Below are 21,525 nucleotides of genomic sequence, written 5' to 3'. Positions count from 1 at the left end.
GAACTTTTTCTTGTTCAGGATTAAGCACAATCTGTTACCAGAAGAGACCTCTGCTATGAGAGTAGCAGAATTTAAAGAGACTAGAAATCTGCATGTATATCAGAAATAATAGTATAATAGTAAATATTAAATTAGTCGATCAACAGCACAAACAGCAAAGCAGTATGCCACCTTTTGAACTGACAAAGCTCATTGTAAGACCAGACCTCACCATTAGAGGAAACATATTTCCAAAAAGTTTTTCACGGATTCTTCTGAAATATCTGATCTCACTCTGCACTAATTATTCCATATAACAGTAGATGAATAATGAGACGACATAGTATGGCAGTCGGAAGCAAACAGATGTTCATGAACTAATTTTTGTATTTTTCTTCAAAGGTCACACAAACATAACTTTATACAAAAAAATAAAGACTGTAAAGTTTACATTTTCAGGCAATTTCTTTTTTTTCGTCTGACCAACACTAGGACCAATAATGACTCTCTAGAAGTATACCTGTACTAGCAGACTAAGTAGGGTGCATACTCCACTTATGCACCAGCACATGATTGTCCACCTTGTTAAATTTCTAGTCCACGCTTGGCTCTGTTTTGGACTGGATGAACAACCAGTCTTTCATACAATGTTGGGGAAACAGTTAGGTTGGAGACTATCACCGTGCTTGTGCGGGTAATAGCATTTTGCTGTGAAATTTAAATTGTGGTATGCCGCTGGGCTTCAGAGCCATAAAATGATGCCTGGCACTCTTTATGAATTAAAATATCACTTAAGACATTATAAGAACAAAATTGCTCATTTTTTTTTTCCTTAGAAAAATCTCATCCTTTCATAAAGTTCTCAAAGGTATTACTTCCAGAATTTAAAAAGAAAAAAAAGAAATCCAGTCYTGGCATAATTTCATGTATATGAATAGTCCCTCTGTTGACACATGTTGGTCTCAGTGGTTACATCTGTGGTCCTAAAATATAAAAGTGCCATGCTCAGGGATTATCTTGCAATCATCCATACCGTCAGACTATAAGGACAGCTGTAAAGGGACTCTAACAAGGTCTCGGTCCATGCCACCTAGCACTTGATCAATCAATCTTTGGAAGCGGGTAAGAGAACTGAGTGAGTTCTGTGGGGCACCTTGTCACTGCAGTACATGATCCTTGGCCCATTTTATTTATTAGYATAGAAGTAGCCAAGGTGTAGCTACACTGTCATAAAATACTCCTAAACTGACTCACATCCATGCTGCTTAGGATTTACTGACTCCAGAGCAGACTGGCAGCATCTAAACTTAATAGAACTTGGCCCTGGATCATCTCTGTACCCAAGGTGATTTCAGTGATTTCAATATCAAGTGTCAGAAATAATCTGAAGTTTGTGTTTCAGCCCAACAGTGTGACATTTTTATAGCACGAAAGTGAAGTTCYCTAGGGTGTTGCACAACAGTGGATATTTGAAGGTGCAAAGGCTGTAGGGACAGTACTGGTGAACAGTGCAGGAGAGGGAACCAAACGTGATTCAGTCTCATCCTCATTGCATTTTAAGAGCAATGTCTGGAATCTAGAGTTAAAGATATGTTGGCTTTGTCTTGGAAAGAATTAAAACAATTAAACAAGGTAAATTACTGGGGATCAGTGCCTGTGTTTGCTTCCTTGCTGTCTTTTATTTAGCAGTGTAGATTCCCCCAGCATGGTCCCTATGACTGAAACACGCATATATGTTTTCAAGATTAGGAACATAGTGATTTATTATCTTTTCGCATGCAATTGCCTGTAGGATGAACAAGAACAGCTGTTCAGTAGTGTCAAGCAGCAGTACAGAGTAGTTTGCTGGAGGGAAGGAAAGGAAGAAATTCCATAATTTGATTTGGTAGGGAGCTTCTGTCAGCAGAACACAACTGGACAAATGCAAGTTTATTCAGGAAATCTTTGTCTTACTGTGAAAAGTGCTATTGTCTCTTAATTGCTACTACAGATAGCCAAGTCCTTAATATTACATCTCYTCTACAGGGGAGCAAACTCCACAGTCTTGCTGAGGCATTGTCTGTGTTCTGGCACAGATRATGCAAGACCATCCCAGAATAACAGCACCCTCTTCTGATCAGTCTTGTATTCCTATTTTTTTCTTTTTTTTCTTTTTTTTTTCCTACTAGCCATCACTGCACCAGCCCACGTTACAGTGGTTTCTAAGATCCATCAGGCTCCCAGCACAGTGCAGTGCACCACAGAGTAATGTAGGAAATGAAACCATTCCCATAAGCATAGATTCCTTTCTTTTTACTGAACAGAGTGAAAAATAAAAAGCAAGTTCACAAACAAGCAGGTTTTACATTCATGGAAGTGCAGAAGAGGGGATCGAAAGAGATCCGGAGTCATCTGTGTTCCCTTGAACATGTAAATATTTACCTCTCTTCCCTAGTGCCTAAAGGTCTTTGACTTTACCTTCATCTCGGCTGAACAGATTGTGTCTATTGGTTGGCTGAGCTGCTACAAAAATATTGTCATTTGGCATAATTCACACAGTTGCCTTGCAAAGGACACTATTTAGGGAAATAAATTTTATTCAAAATCAGTTACAGGCATAGACTTAGAATATATTGCATTTTAGATGAGGCCTCCAGTCAATGCTTCCACATTTGCAACACCAAGCATTCAACAGTCAGTGCATGTGAAATTAGTTACATGTGCAACTCTGTCTCTTACAATGTTTTTTCCGTCTCCCTATCTGCTTTCTGTGCCTTCAAAAATTGCCCATTTTAGTAAGATGATCAGACCTGAGGTTTGAAACTTGCACTTGAGGTTACATATGCACAAGTAGTTTCATTGCATAGACAACACAATGAAGCGCTTAGACTTGTTAAGGTTTGGCGGATTCTTTTGACAGAACAGCATTGCTTCATCCTGGCTGTTCCACATTAGAGATCACTTTCCAGATTGTGTAACTGTGAGATGAGGTATAATAAGAAGTGAGAAAAGCACAGATTTAATAAAAAAAATCTTAATGAAAAAAAAAGTAAAACTTGAACTTATGCTCTTGTCATTATCAGCCCAATCTCCCTTCCATATGAACCCACAGTATTGTTTAAATGAGGAAAGAGCAGCTGGAAGGGGACCAGTTTTGCATGATCCCATCTGGAGCTTTATCTTTGTGGCATACTTAAATGAGATGCTAGGTTGGTGCACGAGCAGGACTGATAGGATGCTGACGGATTTTAGCAGACAGCCTCTAGCAAGCTCTAGTGAGGAAAGCACAGATGGGGAATAGTGATTTTTGGCAGCTTATAATTCAGCCAGACCTGAATGGATTGAGAATATGAGGACAGTAAAAATCATCTTCCTGACCCCAGGACTGTACTCCTGCCAAATCTCAAGTTCCTTTTGACAAACTGAAAGTATTCAATTATTTGAAAAACACCAAATACAAATAATTGTATTTCTTTTTAAAATTGGAATAAGTATTATCTAGATTTTTATACAATCTAAAGTCAGATGTATTCTCCCAGTATAAAAGKATGTGAAATCTTACTATTCCAATCAAGTACCACATATTCCCATAAGTAGCTCAATGCCTTCTCATGAATTTGATGCCTTCTCAGAAATAACAAATAATTCAAATGCTAGATCTCATACAGAGGAACCAATCTAACCTCACAATAGCGTGCAATGAGTCTTTATGAACCTCCTTTCACAATGCAAGGGCAGTGATTGCCAGTGAAAAAACTCAGGTATGAATGCAAGACTAAATGGCCGGATAGAACARATATAGCTGCATATGTTGTAGAGATGAGTGGTCAATGACTTTCTAAGAGTCTTCTGTGTGAATACAAATGAAGCAAATGAAARGATCTTCCAGACGGACATATTTTTATTTATTAATATATTTTTTAATTATATGAGAAACTTTAGGGGATAAATGGCCCCTCTGTCTCGTCTCTAAAAGGTTTGATACCCAAATATACACGAAGAGAAGAGAAAGTAATATTAACTTCATATTATAGAGGGARAAGATGCCTGATTCTAAGAGATTCTGACAGCAACAGCTCTGGTTAAAATAGATAAAAGTATTAAGATATTCAGCACTTCCAGACCAATTCTTAAGTATTTTTTTTCTGAAATTTATAAGAAGTCAAACACCTGAAACCAGTTGCCCTGAATCTCTTATAAGTAGCTTAATCATGACACCATCCGTTTACTCTTTAACATTTTGTTTTTGCGCTTCTTGGAATAGCAGAAATCATTTTTAATTTAAAAAACAAAATGCAGAAAGCAAAACTCATTTGTGTAATTACAACTCTGATCTCCCCTCCTTCTCCCAGACATAACACCCCCTAGAAAACTCTCACTTAATGGGCCATTCTGGTAAAGCTTTATAGCTCAAAGATTGTTGGGTTTAATAGAACCCTGTAAGTGTTGAAATAGCAAAACTTGCAGCAAGGTTTCCCTGAAAGCTGCACAAACTAACAAGCTTAATGGATTTTTAATGGTCCCTTTACAGACTTACACAAGGGCAATGCAGGGAGTGGTGGTGGGAGGTTATGCTTATGCATAATTTTAAAAATATTTTGAATGTTCCACAACAGCATAAAGACCCAGCAGGACTATATTCTCATGGAAACTGGCATTAAGATATTTCTAATTGAATACAGCAGGTATTAYACTCCTTTACCATAAGAGCAACTAACGTAATGCTCCTGAGGACAACACGGCGCTCCTGTTGCATTAAGCATACCCGTATGACTAGTAGAGTCTCACATAAAACAATTGCAGGCCTGGCATCTATGTTGATCTGATCAAACCCCCAAATCACATATTTGTATGCAAATATGATAGTCAAAGCTGTTGTSAGGTTAGGAAACAACTACAAAATGAAAAGTTATGAGTTCAGGAAATCAACAGTGATTATGAAAGAAAGGCAACTAAAAAGATAGAACTGGACTTTRTGATCCTACCTTTTCATGAAAACCATGGGAGAAAAAAATGGGGAATGCATAATAGTTTGATAGACCTTTGATCTGGAGAAAACTTGGAAAATGCCATGCATACATGTTATTAATTTATCCTTCTCTTATTTTCAGACTATTTTTTGTTGGTAAAACAATAGGTAATAACGTTAATTTAATATGAAAATTACTTACTTGACTTTACTACTGTTACATAGATATAACTGATGGCAAAACGTAGTCCTCTGGGATGGTAAGGCCATCTGGGCTTAGTCAGTGAAAACCTTGTTTGCAGGCAAATGGAGTAGATCCTTTACTGGTCCTCAGCCCTAGTTTTTTTGATTACACCTGGARACTGTTCTAAGCCAAAGCCCCAAATTTGAACACATACAGAATATTTGGAAACAAATGATATATATATTTTTTTTATTGCAGTACTTTTTCAAAGGTCTGAAGCTATGAAGCAATTTCACCTTTAGCTTTCAAAGAAAAAAAAGATATAATCTATTTCATAACACAGCTCTATGATTTCCTTGCAAATAAGTGGATTAAAGTAACCACTACAAATTCAACAATCCTCCACATTTTTTCAGTAGAGTGCTCAGGTAAGTGGGACTTATGAGCTGAAGAATCCATAGCTTTGGTTTTGGAACTCTCTTTCTTGTATCTTAAACTTCCAAAAATCAAAACTAGCATTATTCTGGTCCACTTTCGTTTTCCTCAAACCTACTTCCTGTTATTTGGAAACATTTTATACTTTGACTTATACTCTAATTTAAAAATATGGGTTACATTATCTACGTCTTTTTGTCTGTTTGTAGGTAAAGTTTGCACTTTGGATACGCTTTCTAAGGAGAAGAATCTTGGCCCTGTTTGGAAAACATTTTGTTCAGCAGTTACTCAAGTGCTGAAGAGGACAAAAAGTGGCTAGCTGCTTTCAATGTCTCAAATCAGTGTGATCAACCGTATATAATGTAGGCCTTGCAAAACATCATAGTCAAATCCAGCTGTTTGCTGAGAGRAAATCTCTTAATGGTGCAATTGCACACAGTTTGCAGATAACAAATTAAGTCTTTGTAGTCCTAAATCTCAAGAAGGAAAAGAAAATATTCCGAAGCCCTTTCTGTAATGTATTAAGTGCTTTTCATCAATCCTCCTGAAGGTATAGACATGACAAAGCTGAAGTTCTCTTCTTTATTCAAGTGTAGTTACTTTTTTATTATTATTATTCCTCCTTCCTCCTACTCTAAGTGTACTAACAGTAGRTATCCAAGTCACCTCATATCATAGTAACAAGTACATGCTCAAATCCAGTGCTTTCAGAATATTAAGAATAACTGGATTTTATTCTTCCTATCATAGTTCTGGAAGTCTGTAAAAGAAGACGGACATATCTGTAATTAGACCTTTTGTTCTCTTGAACAAAACTGCATACTCTTTGGACATCTTTTTGTATAGCCAAGCCACCAAGCTGTTGCCTTAGCTGTGTTAGCACACATTTCTTTGCAGTTAGTCAGTCTTGGAGGTCAACTAGTTAATGTTTGACTAACTGGGGTATCTACAATATAAGTTTCTCTGAATGGATCACTCTTAGCTTGCATCGCCTCAGAGTTAATCAATCAGCTGAATTTAGGACACATCTCTTCCTAAAGCAGAGAGTGTTTCTTGACAGGATGAATCACAATTTAAACTCCACAGATTGTACTGACTAGATCTGCACTGACTATAAGAGAAATCTAGGCAATCAGTTCACATGAAGACATCTGCACAATGCAACGAGTGAATCCCATCCCTGTGTCCTTTCATTGCATGATGGTGAATTCATGTTCTTGAGGCCTCAGTAATACTTATCATCCATCTTCAGAAATTAAAAATCACAGAGCAGGCATTTTGRATCAGACCAAAGATCCATCTAGCCAAGAACTTTGTCTTCAGAAGTGACCAAACCTGGATGTTTGAGGAGAAGTATAAGAATAGAAGAAGTGTATGTGATACATTCCCAGAGTATTTTCCCAGGCTCCCCTTACCCATAACTCAAAAGGTTTCTGAACCAGTGGTGATTTCTTTGTATTTAAGAATCCCAGGGAATTTCTCTTCTATGGATTTGTCCAATTACATCTTGAACATACCTAAACTTTCCACATTCTGTGACAAGAATTTCCACAACTTCTTTACTTTCACTTGAAGACYATTTTGTCTTTTTTTTGAACCTGCCATTCCTATCTTCTTTTAATGTTCAACTATTCCCAGTTTTTGCCCTGGAATAGACAGTGAGTGACTGATCTTCTCTATGCTGTTCACAATTTTACAGATCTCAGTCACAGATCTCTATCAGTTCCCCCAGACTGAAGAACTTAGTTATCTCTCAGCTTGCTTACTTAGCTGTTCCATGCYTTTGAGCAGCTTTATTCCTATTTTGTAGGCTTTGTAGAGTCTTACTGTATGTTTTTAGAGGTGGCAAACCAGATCTTGAGGAGGACCTATATAGGGATATACCACTATACAATATGATCATACATTAGAATATTATTTGCACAGATAATTGACATATATTATCACAAATGTCATCATACATTCTATGTTTTGTTCTCTTTTCTATTCTTAATAATTCCTATCATTACGTCTCTTTTTGAATACTAAGAAAAATGGAGCTGACATTTTCACAGAGAAATAATCAAATCCCCAAAACTGTTACATACCAAGATACTATTCCTGAGTGGAATGATCAGTGCACAGTTCCTCATTCCATAGGTAAAGAACAAATTATTTTTCCCATGTACGTGACTTTAGATTCATCCTTATTGTATTGTGTCTGCCACTGTAATACTCAAATACAAAGTTCTGTAATGCCTTTGTACATTTTTTTTATGTTGCTCTCTGGTACATTATGTCCATTTCACAAGGATCTACARTTGTGGTTGTTTTACTCCAGAACATCAGCTTAGTCATTCCAAAGACCTCAGAGTCATTAGTCATGCTTTGCTTCAAAATATCATATGTACAGGCACACCATCCAATCAAAAATGCATTCTTTCTTCCTGTGAAACACTTCCTCTTCTCAATACTACCCAAACTGCAGTGCAAAGAAATCGTGAACAAGTCTATGCAGTGAGCTGAAAAGAAAGCTTCAGAGCAGGTTTAAATATATCAGCCCTATAAACTACGCTTGAGTTCAAACCCTATACACCCTGTATACAGCAACGGRTCTGTCTGGTGTTCCACCCTTCCAGCACCTGATCCACCCATGGCTGGTGAAGAACAGCTAAAGAGGCCTTCAGGAGCTCCCTAGGAGCTTATCCCTCCCTGCTGCAGGGCATGTTTACCCCTAAACAATCTGTAGAGTAGGTGTCTGGGTTTGAGGAAGAGTTATAGCCCACATGAAATTGAATAAGAGATAGAGCCAGGGTCTCCCAATGGGAATGTTAAATGTGAACTGTGCAAATTCATGCTGTTATACTGAATGTACATACAAGAGATGAAAGGCTGTATTTTTTTTTTCTGCTGTTAAGTATAATCATGTCGTCAGTTCTTAAACTCATGAACTCCAGGATGTTTAAGCTGTGCCAGTTTTATTATGGATCTTGCTGAGATTTTTTTTTTATTTCTTATAAATTAACTCATCCTCAATTCCTTTGATCCCCTGAATTCCCAGCAAGTTCGTTCCCTGATGAGACCAGAGGCTTAACTTTTCTCCACTCTAAAATGAGTACACACACACACACACACACACACACACACACACACACACACAGTGTAAGTGTAATTTGAACCTTTTCCAATTCATTATTTACCCATATATTTAGTTTTCATGTTGCCTTTTGGGATTAAGTTTCCTAAGTGCAAAGTTTTAATCACAGGAATTGTGGCTTTTCATTCAGTGCCAGAAGCACTGTTTCTAATACCGATTTGGCTTGGCATCTAGAGGTGTGCTGCTCTGAGGGGAAGAAAAAATGATTGCTTTTCCATTAACATTACCCAGTGTAGCACAGATATTTGTAAACATGGGACAGGAGAATCACTGCTTAGAACATGCCCCCCCCCCCCCCCCGCCACTCTACTAGGCACAGAGCAGCAGGCTACAACTCTGTGCTTTTATCCAACTTAGAATTAAAAAACATTGCATTTACTTCGAGGCTGATAGCCCAGTCATTTTCTATTGCAATTTTATCCATTATTCCTTTGAAAAATCATCTGAACTAATGATGCTGCTGGCGTCTTCTTTGTCCATGCTGTGTAAACTCTGCCAGCACAGAGTTTGCAGTGTAATCTATTGCAGTTCTTGCATCTTTTCAATATCTTAGGCATTGTATGTCTCCAAATGCAAGCTACWATGGATTTTAACTTTGAACTCTGCATGATTTTCTGCTTTCTATCTTTTTTTTTCCTTTCCCAAAGTATTTTGGACTCCTTTTCAGAACCTCAGCACTCCTAGAGCCTTGACTATCCTCCACAGATTCAGTAGTAAGAGATTTTACTGGGAAAATTCTAATTGTTTTTTCAAGAGCCTGTTCTGAAACTTTCCGAGCTTGTCTGTGCGTGTATATGTGTGTGTAGATGTGTGYGTGTGTGTTTTGTTTAAACACCTGCCTCATCCTGCCTCAAGTCTCTTACTAGGTTTATTTAATCTCTCTCCACGAAAAGGAGAAGGTTGGTTCTTCCTCCCAGATCAGTCAGAAGTTTATTGCAGCTTCTTTCCCACTTTTGTCCTCTCTGAAAATGTCATCCATTTTGCTTTTACATGAGTGTCAATAGTCTGTAGATTTCTATAAAAAACCTTCTATAAAGTCACCTCTGCATAGCTAAACTGAAAATTACTAAAACTGTGAGTACTCCAGACTAGGGTATTTTCAGAAATTGTTACCTCGTGGTTGTCTTTTCTTGTCCAGTGTTCATTCATTGTAGATTGACTTGACTTTTTAATATTAAAATTGGGGTTCTTTTATAGTAAAACACACATTTTTGTTGCTATTTCTCAGTTGATCTGTACATTTCAACTGTTTGAGGCTTGATGAGTGTTTAGTTATTTAGTTCTTCAGAATATTGCTCAACTCTACTTTTTCCTGAAGTGCCATTCAATAAAGAAACTAAAGGAAGGGTTGTGCTAGAGAGGCGCTGGCCCTAGACATTTCTCTGGGATGAGATGGCCTGGAAAAGAAGCAAATATTCTGGACTTTTGAATTCTAATTCCTAAAATGTCCAATTTTCATGCATGCCAGCTCACTCTTGGGTTTTCTTCTGAACCCTGCAAATTATTTCTTCCAAGAAGAAATCAAGTCAAACTGACAAGATCACTCTCACATTTTCTCCAAATGGACACGATGGACATTGTTTTTTCCACCAAGGACAATCTTCTAACATCATCTGAGCCAGCCCTGTGCCTTCATTTTCTTCCCCAGGCCTTTGTAACATGGCACAAAGTACACAAACTACTCTTACAACATGATGCTGCAAGAACGCTGCTCTGATGAGCTGACATAACCTCTTCATTATTTTTTGTCCCTTTGAGCAGAAAGAAACAAGTAAACAGAACTCAGAAAATAATTAAAATGTTTCAGAGCTAGAAGAAACCCAAAGAGCTCTAAAGTTCACCAAGAACTACTACTGCGTGGCAGGGACATGACAAGTTTCCTCTGGAGGGTGCTAACACTGAGCAGTGAAGACACAGGCCAGCCCACACCAGCTACCCCAGTGGCTCTGGGTCTGTCTCTGGCACACTCAGAGATGACCATAGCTTCAGCACATCACTCTGAGCAACATAGCAACAAGTTGCTGCTCTACAGAAGAGGAAGGAGAGAAGGGCAGAATTATGCTTCTTACTGTCTGAATTTTATGTGACGCCGTGTGGAAACACCTTATGTACACAGATTATGCACCTGTAACTAACTTTTAWATTGTTTCTGGATATTTCAGTTTTCATTTGTGAAGTTGGTAGTGTTGCAGTTTCAACGTGTAAAGCTGTATTGAAATTCTGTTATTACTAAAAACAGCTATTTAATTTTCAAACCAMTCTACTGCCCAGAGTAATACTGGAGCAATCATTTTGAATAAGCAGAAGCTTGTTCAGATTCAACCCAAATTTAATATTCACTTCAACTCTARAAGCACAGCCTGTGAAGCTCCCAGCAAAAGGAAAATGACTTAAATATTAAAAATGATTAATGTCCAGAACTGTTAATTCTCTTTGTTTTCTGTATTAATGCTATCTTTATGTACAGATCAAGGTCAAAATGACTTCTAATAAAAAATTTATATTAATGTTTAGTAAAAAAAGTGGGAAGGAGGCATAACTAAGTCATTTAGGTGACTCTTGTTTTTGCTTTCTCTAAAGTATGAGTATTTTCAGAAATCTTATTTTTTTTACCCAGATCAGCAGAGGGAAAATATTGGAATCTCAAAGTTCTTYTGGGATAGTACAAGAATTTCCTATCTATTGCCAATGCCACGTATGACTCTTTACCAAATGTAGATATTCATATCTAATTTAGTCACACTARCTTCCTGTTATAATCAATAGAGATAATAAGGTACCGCCAAGGTAAAATTCATTTAATCCTGTAGAAGTCTAATTCTGGTCAATTAATTGTGCCTTAAAAATGTTTAAATCCCTTCAYTGAGCACAGAAGACACTGATTGACATGCTCAGATGTAGCCATCTGTACTATAGCTGTATAAAGACAGGTGAAAAACATCTAACTTTGGGCCCTGACTTCTCATACTAGACTTCTCATATAGCATAAATAGAAACATCATTAKATTGAGAAAAACAGACTGAGTGACTCTATCAAGGCAAGTACAGGGAACAGAGTAGGTTGTTAGACAACTTTTGCCCATTATTACAACTTATTTCTCAAAGACAATGTTGAAAATGATCAATTGAACTGATTTTATATTATTTTAGCTTCTTTTTTTTAGGTCAAATTATAAACTACATTTCAGTGAAACACATATATTTCACTTTAGAAAATAATTCAAAAATTTAGCTTGTTATGAACTAAGAGTCTATTCTCCTGAGGTACTAAAAGAATTTTTTTTCAGTAAGGACCTGTGGATCAGGAATAAATGATGCAACACATACATGGTAATAGAAGTTTGAATCACTCTAAGCAGCACAATTTGTTTCTTGTCTATACCATAGAGTAGCAATTAAGAAAAAGGGTATATAAGGCTTTTATTGCATATATATTATGAAAATTGTGAAGACGGTTCAAAACTATTCAGAAAGGAATAAAATGTCTCCCTCAGAGCTATGTTCCACAACCATTTCCTTCAAGCAATGGGAAGAACATTTATTTCCTATGCTGAGTAAATCAATATATTTCAGGTGTTGTACAGAACAATAGTTTAAATAGATATGACTGTAGCTAAAGGTCTTCCACAACACTCTTAACTCCTGAAATCTGGCCTGTTTTGCAAATATTTGTTTTKCAGAAAGATCTGGGAAGTGTGCTCTTAACCTGTGGTGTGGAATTTATKCTCCTAATCCCAGAGCTTCCTCAGCTGGCTGAGGTAATAACCGTTACACCAGACTAAGGAGAACAGCTATTGAGAAAATTGTTAGCAGAACTAGTGATTTATATAAACAGAACTAGTGATATATATAAGTGCAAGTGGTCATGTGGCTAGCTGTTTGCATCTGTGTGAATGGCTTCCTGGGAAAACTGAATGCCTCATCAAGCTTGTCATAAAAAAGTGTTTGCTAAAAGGGCTGTTGTGCTGTGAGGATCACTGAAACACATTGAGATCATATCCTATCCAACCCATGGCTAAACACAGGGCAGAGACAGATCAGAATAGCCTGTGGAGCTTAACATTACTTCGCTATTTTCCTTTTGAAGAGAAATCTCCAGCTGATCTCCAGCTGATCATTCAGAGAATCTTTCTTTCTTTCTTTCTTTTTTTTGGGGGGAAGGGGGTGAGGGGCTGTTTGTTTGTTCCTTTATTACCTGGACAGTGAGGGCTTCTGGAGTTTAGAAACCAAAAAGCTAAAAAGAAAGAACTTAATAAATCCTTGTGTCAAATACTTGTGTAATCCCAGGAGGAATACAGAGATACTGTCCAAGTGCACTGGGATGGGATTAAGAAACCAAAGCCCACCTGGAGTTGAATGTGMGTGAGGGACATTAAGGGTAATGAGAAAGACTTCTACAAATGTATAAACAGCAAAGGGAAGACTAAGGAAAATTTTAATTTGTTATACTGGCAAGTTGCAAAGGATATGGAAAAGGCTGAGGTATCAATGCCTTCTCCTCAGCCTTTACTGAAAAGACTTCTTCTTAGGATTCAGGAATCCCAGGCCCCTGAAACCAGAAGGAAAGTCTGGAGCAAAGAAGACTTACTCCTGGTGGAGGAGAAACAGGCTGGGGAACATTTAAACAAACTGGACATTTGCAAGTACATGAGACCTGATAGGATGCACCTACTGTGTGTAGGAAGAGCTGGCTGCTGTCATTGTGAGGCCACTCTAAGAGTATCTTTGAAATGTTGTGGCAATCAGGATAGGTTCCTGAAGACCAAAATAAAGCCAATGTCACTCTTATCTTCAAGAAGGGAATGAGAGAGGATCTGGGGAACTACAGGCTGGTTTGCCTCCCCTCAATCCCTGGGAARGTGATGGATCAACTAAACCTGGATATTAGACACATAAAGGAAGGAAAGGTGATTGGGAGTAGTCAGTATAGTTTTACAAGACGAGATGAGACCTCTTCTACGCAGAGAAAAACCAGAGGGTCCTGGTAAACAACAAGTTGAACAYGAGCCAGTAATGTGCCCTGGCAGCAAGGAAGGCTAATATTATCTTGAATTGTATTAAGAAGAGCACTGCCAGTACGTTGAGGACAACGACCCTTCCCKTTTGTTCAGCTCCAGTGAGGCCACATCTGGAGTGCTGGGTCCAGTTCTGGGCTCTCCAATATGAGAAAGATATGGACATGCTGGAACAGGTCCAGCAAAAGACCACAAAGATGATGAAGGGACTGGAGCATCTCTCATACGAAGAAAGGCTGAGAGAGCTGAGACTCCAGCCTGGAGGAGAAAAGCCTCAGAGGGATCTTATCAATGTATATAAATATCTGATAAGAAGATATAAGGAGGATGAAGCCAAACTCTTTTGAGTGGTGCCCAGTGACAGGACAAGAGACAATGGGTACAGACTGAAACAATGGAAAGTCCACTTCAACACAAGAAAACACTTCTTCATTGTTGGGGTGATCAAACACTGGAACAGGTYGCACAGAGAGATTGAAGGTTCCATCCTTGGAGATATTCAAAACTGCCTAGACACGGTTTTGGACAACTTGCTGTAGCTGACCCTGCTCTGAACAGAGTTTGGACTAGAGGATCTTAAGAGGCCCCTTCCAGCCCCAACTATCCTGTAATTCTATGGGCATTTATCAGAGGGAAAATGCATATGTAGTAGAATTCTACATTCACAGTWAAGTTTTATATTCTCTTTTAGCTGTTCTGACTGGGTACAGAAAGCTCAGATGAGTGTGATGGATAATATCAGGACACTGTTAGGGCTGGCTGCTCCTTTGGGCTGAGGATCCAGGAACTGAGGGGAATCTAGTGCCAGCCTTGCCCTTGCTGATGGGGCACAGTCCCCTGGGGGCTGAACACAGCACGTAGAGCTGGGAGCAGTAACAGGGTCTGTTCACAGTTCCAGTCACAGCAAGCAATGAAGCTGGTCCAAAGCCCACCCGGGAAGGCCAGCTAGGAGCAAAAGATGACCAGGACTGAACTAATAGAGAGTGTGGGTAGAGGCCTCAGAGAGGCTAATCAGGTCCAGAAAGACCTACTGGAGCCCTCAGGACCCTGACAGACAGTTGGACACTTTCTTTCCATATAAAAAAAAAAAAAAAAAAGGTTAAAGCAGGCATATGACGGATCACTTATTTTGCTATTGATCTAAGTATTTTTCAAACTTTATTTTTCTGATATTTTTGAAAACATCTGCCACCCACAAAATGTGTTTTCTTGCACAGGGTGTTATTGATCTTTCTTGTAACAGCATTAGTCAGACCAGAAATGGGCAGATAGCTCCTCATACTGAGATTCCATGTGAAACAAAACAACACATGCACGACTGRCTGCTTAAAGTCAATGAAGCAGATTTTCTGTCCTCTTTGGAAGCAGAGGTGGACACCTCCGAAAACAGAGGCAGGATTTCAGGGTGCTCTACAAGCTGAATATGTGTTCTGGRGAGCAACCCATTTTGTAAACACATGCTAGATGAATAGAGTTAAACATACACGTTTATGTACATATACATCTAATGCTTTCTAAAACTAGAAGTATTTAACAAACTCAGCAATGCAGAAGAATGCTCTAACTTGATTAGTCATAGCTTTTCAATATAGACTAAACTTTGAGCATAAAAATAATAGTATCTGTCATAACAAGGCTATTCATGTGCTCAGCTCTCGCTCCTCTCCTATCCCCCCTTCACTATCTTCTCTTTGTAGAGAAACTCCAGAAATCTTTCTAAAATAATCAGATTTATTGTTTAAACTAACTGAAAATAAATTGAATATAGAAAATCAAATTATGAAGCTCTCATTTCAGATAATGGCTCTCCTTTTGCTTTCGGACTTAGCAAGAAATCAAAAATCTAAAAGTCCTAAGATGCACAAATGAGCTAAGACTTTGGCGTCTGGTGTCTGTTACTCCCCCAGCTCCTACTTCTGYTATAGGATTTTTAGAAACTGATCCCACTCGCATCCCAAAAGAAGGTTTCCATTCGAAATAGATTAGGAAGCTCACAATTTTTAGCAGTCTCATAGACAAAAGAAGTGATAACCAGAGACATTTCCATTAGAAAGTTTTGGAAGTTCTGACATATTCCCTCAAACCACTTCCAAATTGGAAATTGGATAACTTCGTAGAGAGACAGAACCTGAAATCATGGGAAGCAGTGAGTCGGGAACTTTTGAACCACAACGTTCAAGGCTTATATCCCCAAGCTCTCATTATCCCATCTAATTGGAAATGGGACAGCCTGCAATCCACAGCTCAAATTATAAGGCAAATTTAGTGTCAGTCACCACTCTCACATCTTTCCTTTTTACCCTTCATAGTGATTACAGCTCCTATCAGACCTAAATAAAGCCTTGCTACAGACTTTTATACATTTTATTCCCATTTCTCTCCCTGTTTTGTACTCCTATCAATGCCTTATATATCTAACCCCTTTACTTTACAAGTTTTCAAAGCTTTCACCCCATTTTTATGAGTAAGAGTGGGATAGAGGGAAAAGAACTGCCCTGAAYGGCCCTTTCATCATCCTCTCCTCTTGTGAGTATTGGCTTATAAGGAGAGGTCAGAAGAGATTTTCCTCTTTTYTGAAGCAGCTTATTTGCTTTTCTCCTCCAGAAGGTGGCCAAAAGGAAGAAAAAAGTTAATAAAGAAAACAACCAACAAAATCATCCCTACAGTTAGAAAGCCTTTCCTAATATCAAACACAAAATGCATTTCCTGCCTCACTCCCCTGCAAATTAAACAAATTACTTTCTGTATCCTAAACCTAGTAGACCCAGAGAACAATTGATCTCTGTAACCTTTTACATATTTAAAGTCTGTTCTCATGTGGCTTTCTCACACTCTACTGTCTCCCGCTTACCCCTCTCTCTTTTCTAGAATAAGCAAATCTAATTATTAGAACTTTTCCTCAGAGGTGATGTTTTCCAGCCTCTAATCATTTTTGCAGGTCTCCTTTGGATTCTCTCCAATTTGTCTTCATCTTTCTTGAAATGGACATAGTACCCTAGGTGCAGTCTCCCCTAGCACCAGATAGAGAACAATAATTACCTTGGTTGTCTTACCTTCAACACTACTGTTATTATATTGCGTAAGGATTTTTGCCTTTTTTGAAACATCTAATTGTTGACTTGTATTCAGCTTGCAGTCCACTTTAGCTCCCAGGTGCTTTTTTAGCAGTGGTATTGCCTAGTCAGCTATTCTTTATTTTGTATGTATTTAATTGATTTTTCCTTTCTAAGCATAGTGTTTTACCTTACCTTTTTGTTAAATCTCATTTTGTTGATTTTCAGCCAATTCTCCAGTTGATTAAGATCATTTTAATTGTTAATCCCATGCTCCATCCAGTTTAAAGTATTTTCACTTTGTCATCAAAAAATGTTGTGTGAGTGCTCATTTCCATCACCTGTGTAATTAATGAAAATATTAAGCATATGTTTCTTCAACTACTTTTATTGATTTAACATAAAAGGATTTAATCTAGACTTTGCTTGTGTTCATGTCCTGTTTTATAGAATTGAAGGTCTTACTGGTGTGAAAAAATATATAGTCTCTTGGAATGTTTTGATATTGATGAATTCACAAAATAATAATAATAAAATATTGACCTTTATCCTAGAAGCTTTAGTAAGAATATAAAAATCTAAAGATGAATCCTATACTAACAGAAAACCTGGGCAATATATTTACTATACTTCTAAAAGTCCAGTCTGTCACCCAGCTATTCTTTTATACTCATCTAGCAAAGTTCATGGATGGTATTCAGTATGCATATTACAGGCACCTAATGGACGATAGTCCATCACTCCTAAAGTACCATGACTTCCTATAAAGTTAATGGAAAAAATAGGGGTCTCTGAAGGCTTCTAAAAGAAAATCCAGTACACCAAAGTCAGGTAACGTGATAAGGCAGTTTAGGTCCCATCATTATGTAATTTTCCAAAAGGAAAATAATTTCATCTCTCTTCCCTTAGAAAATCAGGTCTCCACTTATGACAATATTGTGTTTGGGGAAAACTGAACTGATAGAAGATCAAATTACATAAACCTATCTGGTAAGAAAGTGATACAACTCAGACAAAAATATGATCTCAAGCAATCTTGTGTGCATTGGGGAGAACGGATACAGGACTCTCAGGGGTGACTGTGTCACAGCTGCACAGTAACTGGGGTCCAACCCACACCGAGCACCTCCAGAAACAAAGTGCTTGACTTAACATCAATGTCCTGACTAGACTGTCTCCACCCTCAAGCTGACAAATTCCCATCCTGTTACGTGGGTTTACCAGACTGGACTCATCTGCTTGGGTCATTTTTGCACCAAGCTCAGTTTCACACTGTGTATGTACCTAAAAATCTAATAGTCTGTCCTGGCACAGGGCCAATGCTCATCAGACTTACTATTTTCTTGATTAATTTGGGCTTCTTGGAGCTTTCTTTCACCTTGTTTGGCTATAACTGCAATTTTTCTAATGACCAGTTGGATATGCCTAGTTTTACTTTTGCTTATCTTTGCATGATACAACCATAATTTTTATATAGCTAGTAGTAACAAGCAGTTATTCTGTATAGAATGAAATATTTATGACTTCAATAAAATGGTGTTATATACAGGAATATAATCCCGGTACAACAGCAAAGACTTTGAAAACAGGGGTGAAGTACGTGATGTGGAGGAATGGGATGACAACAAAAAGAGGYGCAGGCTCACATTGGCAATTCCAGGGCTATGAATAGCTTACCAATGGTGAAATAAAGAAATGCGGACCTAGGAGCTGGGCAAAACCAGATTTATGGGTGACAAAGAGAACAAAGAACAAATATTTAACATATGTAAAATATGTGCACCATACGGAGTAAATTTGGACTTACAGGCCAGTGAAGAAAAATATATTATTAAAYACACAAATATGACCTCCAGTGGATCTTAGAGTGAGAAGAAGAAACCATCAACATCTGTATCATCCTTTTCCAAGGAAAGGACTCAGGATGTTGATGGCTTGCTATACTTCCCAACTGAAACTGCAGATCTTAGGACTCAGAGCTGCAGTAGAGAGGTGAGCAGACAAAAGGACTAGATATTAGAAAGTGTATACATAACAGTTATAACTATATTGTTATTACTGAGATTAGTTTTTTCCATAACATTATTCCACATTATTATGTTCTCTATTTTCTTTTATCATTCTTTTTTTCTGCAAAAATTATATCTGAACTAATAATAATTCTTTGATTAGACTGTTAGGATTTCAATTATATTAATAGTAAATTATTGGCTTTAAATATAATGTTTCCTTTTCTGCTCATAAGAAGATTTTGAATATAACTCTAACAATTAGGGGCCTTTGATGACCGGTGCTCAAGCCCAAGCCCTGGCTACATTTAGGTTACTAGTTAAGCTGTTTGAAAGGCCAGTCCAGATCATGCTACTAGGTTTTGCTATTAGAAACCTGGATTTCCCAGTCTGAGTCTCCATGCTCCCTTACCAAGAATGTAAATGTACATTGTTGATAGGGTTGGAATACCAAGGTGAGTGGACGTCCTCCCATGGAGACTCCATCTCTGCAGTTATTACCTTGGCTGCTCTTGCATATGTGGCTCTTGGAAAGCTGCAGGCCCTGGTCTGCCAGCCAAATTAATCTGCTTGGGAGGTGGGGAGCTAAAAGTAACAGCTATGTTCAGCCTTGCGACAAAGCATGTCAYGTCCCATAGCTGTGCCATAGCATGGGACATGAGAGCTTACCTGCAGAGCTTTAAGCAGGCTGTATCTTCCAAGTTCTAGCAATAAGTAACCACTAAAGGGAGACAGTCACGTATGTCAGCCCAAGAACCCCTAAGGAATCCTATCAGTTACAACTCTTCATTGCAGGTAAACCATGAGGGGATTTGGTTTGGTTTTTGTTCCCCCCATGCTCAAGGAAGTTGCCAGCTGTGGATGTCTCACCAGCAAGASATGCATTTGTAAGCCCCAGTTCCAAAGCATGGAAGCAGTAAGAGCAATAAGTTCTCAAACACTGAAAGGCTTTTTCAGTATGACTAGACAATCAATTTACCATTGACATCTTTCTCAGACACATCTGAATAGGTCTGGCAGAAATTATTCAAAACAGATCAGCCTAAGAGAATCATCAGGAACACAAATTTTTTGTCTGAGTTGTTAGAGTCTGATAAAGTTATGGGTAGCTGAAAATCTTCTAATAGAAAGAGTCAGGCTACTAACATATTACCTCCGTAAAAAACAAAATAGAAAAATATTCTGCAGATCTGAGCAATGACTACRTTTAATTTTTTTCAAGGTCAATCATTGTTGAGAATGCAAAAGGGAGTCTGTAGATCTGTTCACATTGGCCTCAATTCATCAGGGCCTAAGTAAGTCCTTGTTGCTTTGTAAAGCTGAACAAGAGGAATCATCTTAGACTTGATACCTAAGTCTAACATGTCTGAAACTACTTACCTGGCCTTTTTACATGACCAAAAAGAAAAAGATGCCTCCATAGAGAAGTCCWTCTCATCCCAGTGACTGGTGCTGCCAAATAACAAATTTTACCTCTCTCTACTAAATGTGAGGGAAAACTAGATGTCAAATGTGGGTTATATGCTCCATTTATTGTCCAAGGCTTTTACATATCTAATAATCAAAAGCATTCTTTGATTAAAGGTAAGTGGAATGAACTTCGACCATACTGCATACTGCACTGTGGTCCTAATTCTAGCAGCAGTCATCTAGCACTATTGCATAATAAATAAATAATTGTAGAATACATTATAAATGATTTTTTTACTCTAAGTTAAGAATAAACTCAAATAGCAAAAAGAAATGCCTTCAATAAGGTAAAAAAAAAAGAGAGAGGTTTTCATTGGTAACAAGCAAACTCAAAAATGAAGTAATGAAATGAGGCTCTGAAAGGGGCATTTTTAGCACAGAAAGTTTTGGACAAAAATAGAAAWTGAAGTTTTTCATACATTCTTCATATGTGGTTATGATCTTGTAAAGCACAGAAAAGAATGGATCAGGAGCAGAAGTCCAAGCATCACTTAAATCCTTAGTTATAGGTCGAGTCAGATTCACATCCCTAAAGTATTACTTTCCCAATCATAGTTTGAAAGGTGCTGTATAATGGAACATAACTGAGGTCATTGCTGCCAAGTTTCAAAGCACTGTGATTGACACCAGCATTGTAAGCTTTCTTTAATTACAAGGTTGCAGTCTCAGAGAACAAGCTCTTATCCCTAGCAAAAGAGAAATATGATTAGTTAATTCCACAGGAGAAAGTTGGCTAGAATGCAAGAGACCATGAAGAAAGAGAATAGAATTGGCCTACACAAGGAAAATAAGAAAAATTGAGAATGAATCAATGTCAGATACACGAGARAAAAACAAACAACTCCCCCCCCCCCAAAAAAAAGGGAAAGGTGTTTTGAAATTTTAGATATCCCAGAGTCATGCCTACTTCACTGCTAACATTTGGAAACTTGAGGATCAAATTTTACATCTGCATAGTCCATTACTATGCTGATGTCCGTTACTCAGTCCATTACTCGGTCTACCTACATCAACACAAGACTGGGACATATGTACATTTTCTATAGGAGCTGGCAATTCCGTAAAGTAGGATTTACACTTAAAACTTATAATATACACTTAAAACGCATATTATCAACTGACACCACCCTCCTTTAACATGTATAAAACTGCATGCAAGTCAAGGGTAAGTGGGTACAAACCCTTATTCATGTAAATTAAAAGCTGTAAACTATTTTTTTAATACATGTGTATATATAGAAAAGCAAGAGAGAGCAAGGAGACAAGGCAAATGAAATGTATCCGCTGTCAGGGAGT

Source organism: Rhea americana, unplaced genomic scaffold, assembly GCF_003343005.1.
Source record: "Rhea americana isolate MKP2758 unplaced genomic scaffold, rheAme1 scaffold_63, whole genome shotgun sequence".
Classification (NCBI taxonomy): domain Eukaryota; kingdom Metazoa; phylum Chordata; class Aves; order Rheiformes; family Rheidae; genus Rhea; species Rhea americana.
Note: the sequence above shows the minus strand (reverse complement) of the source record.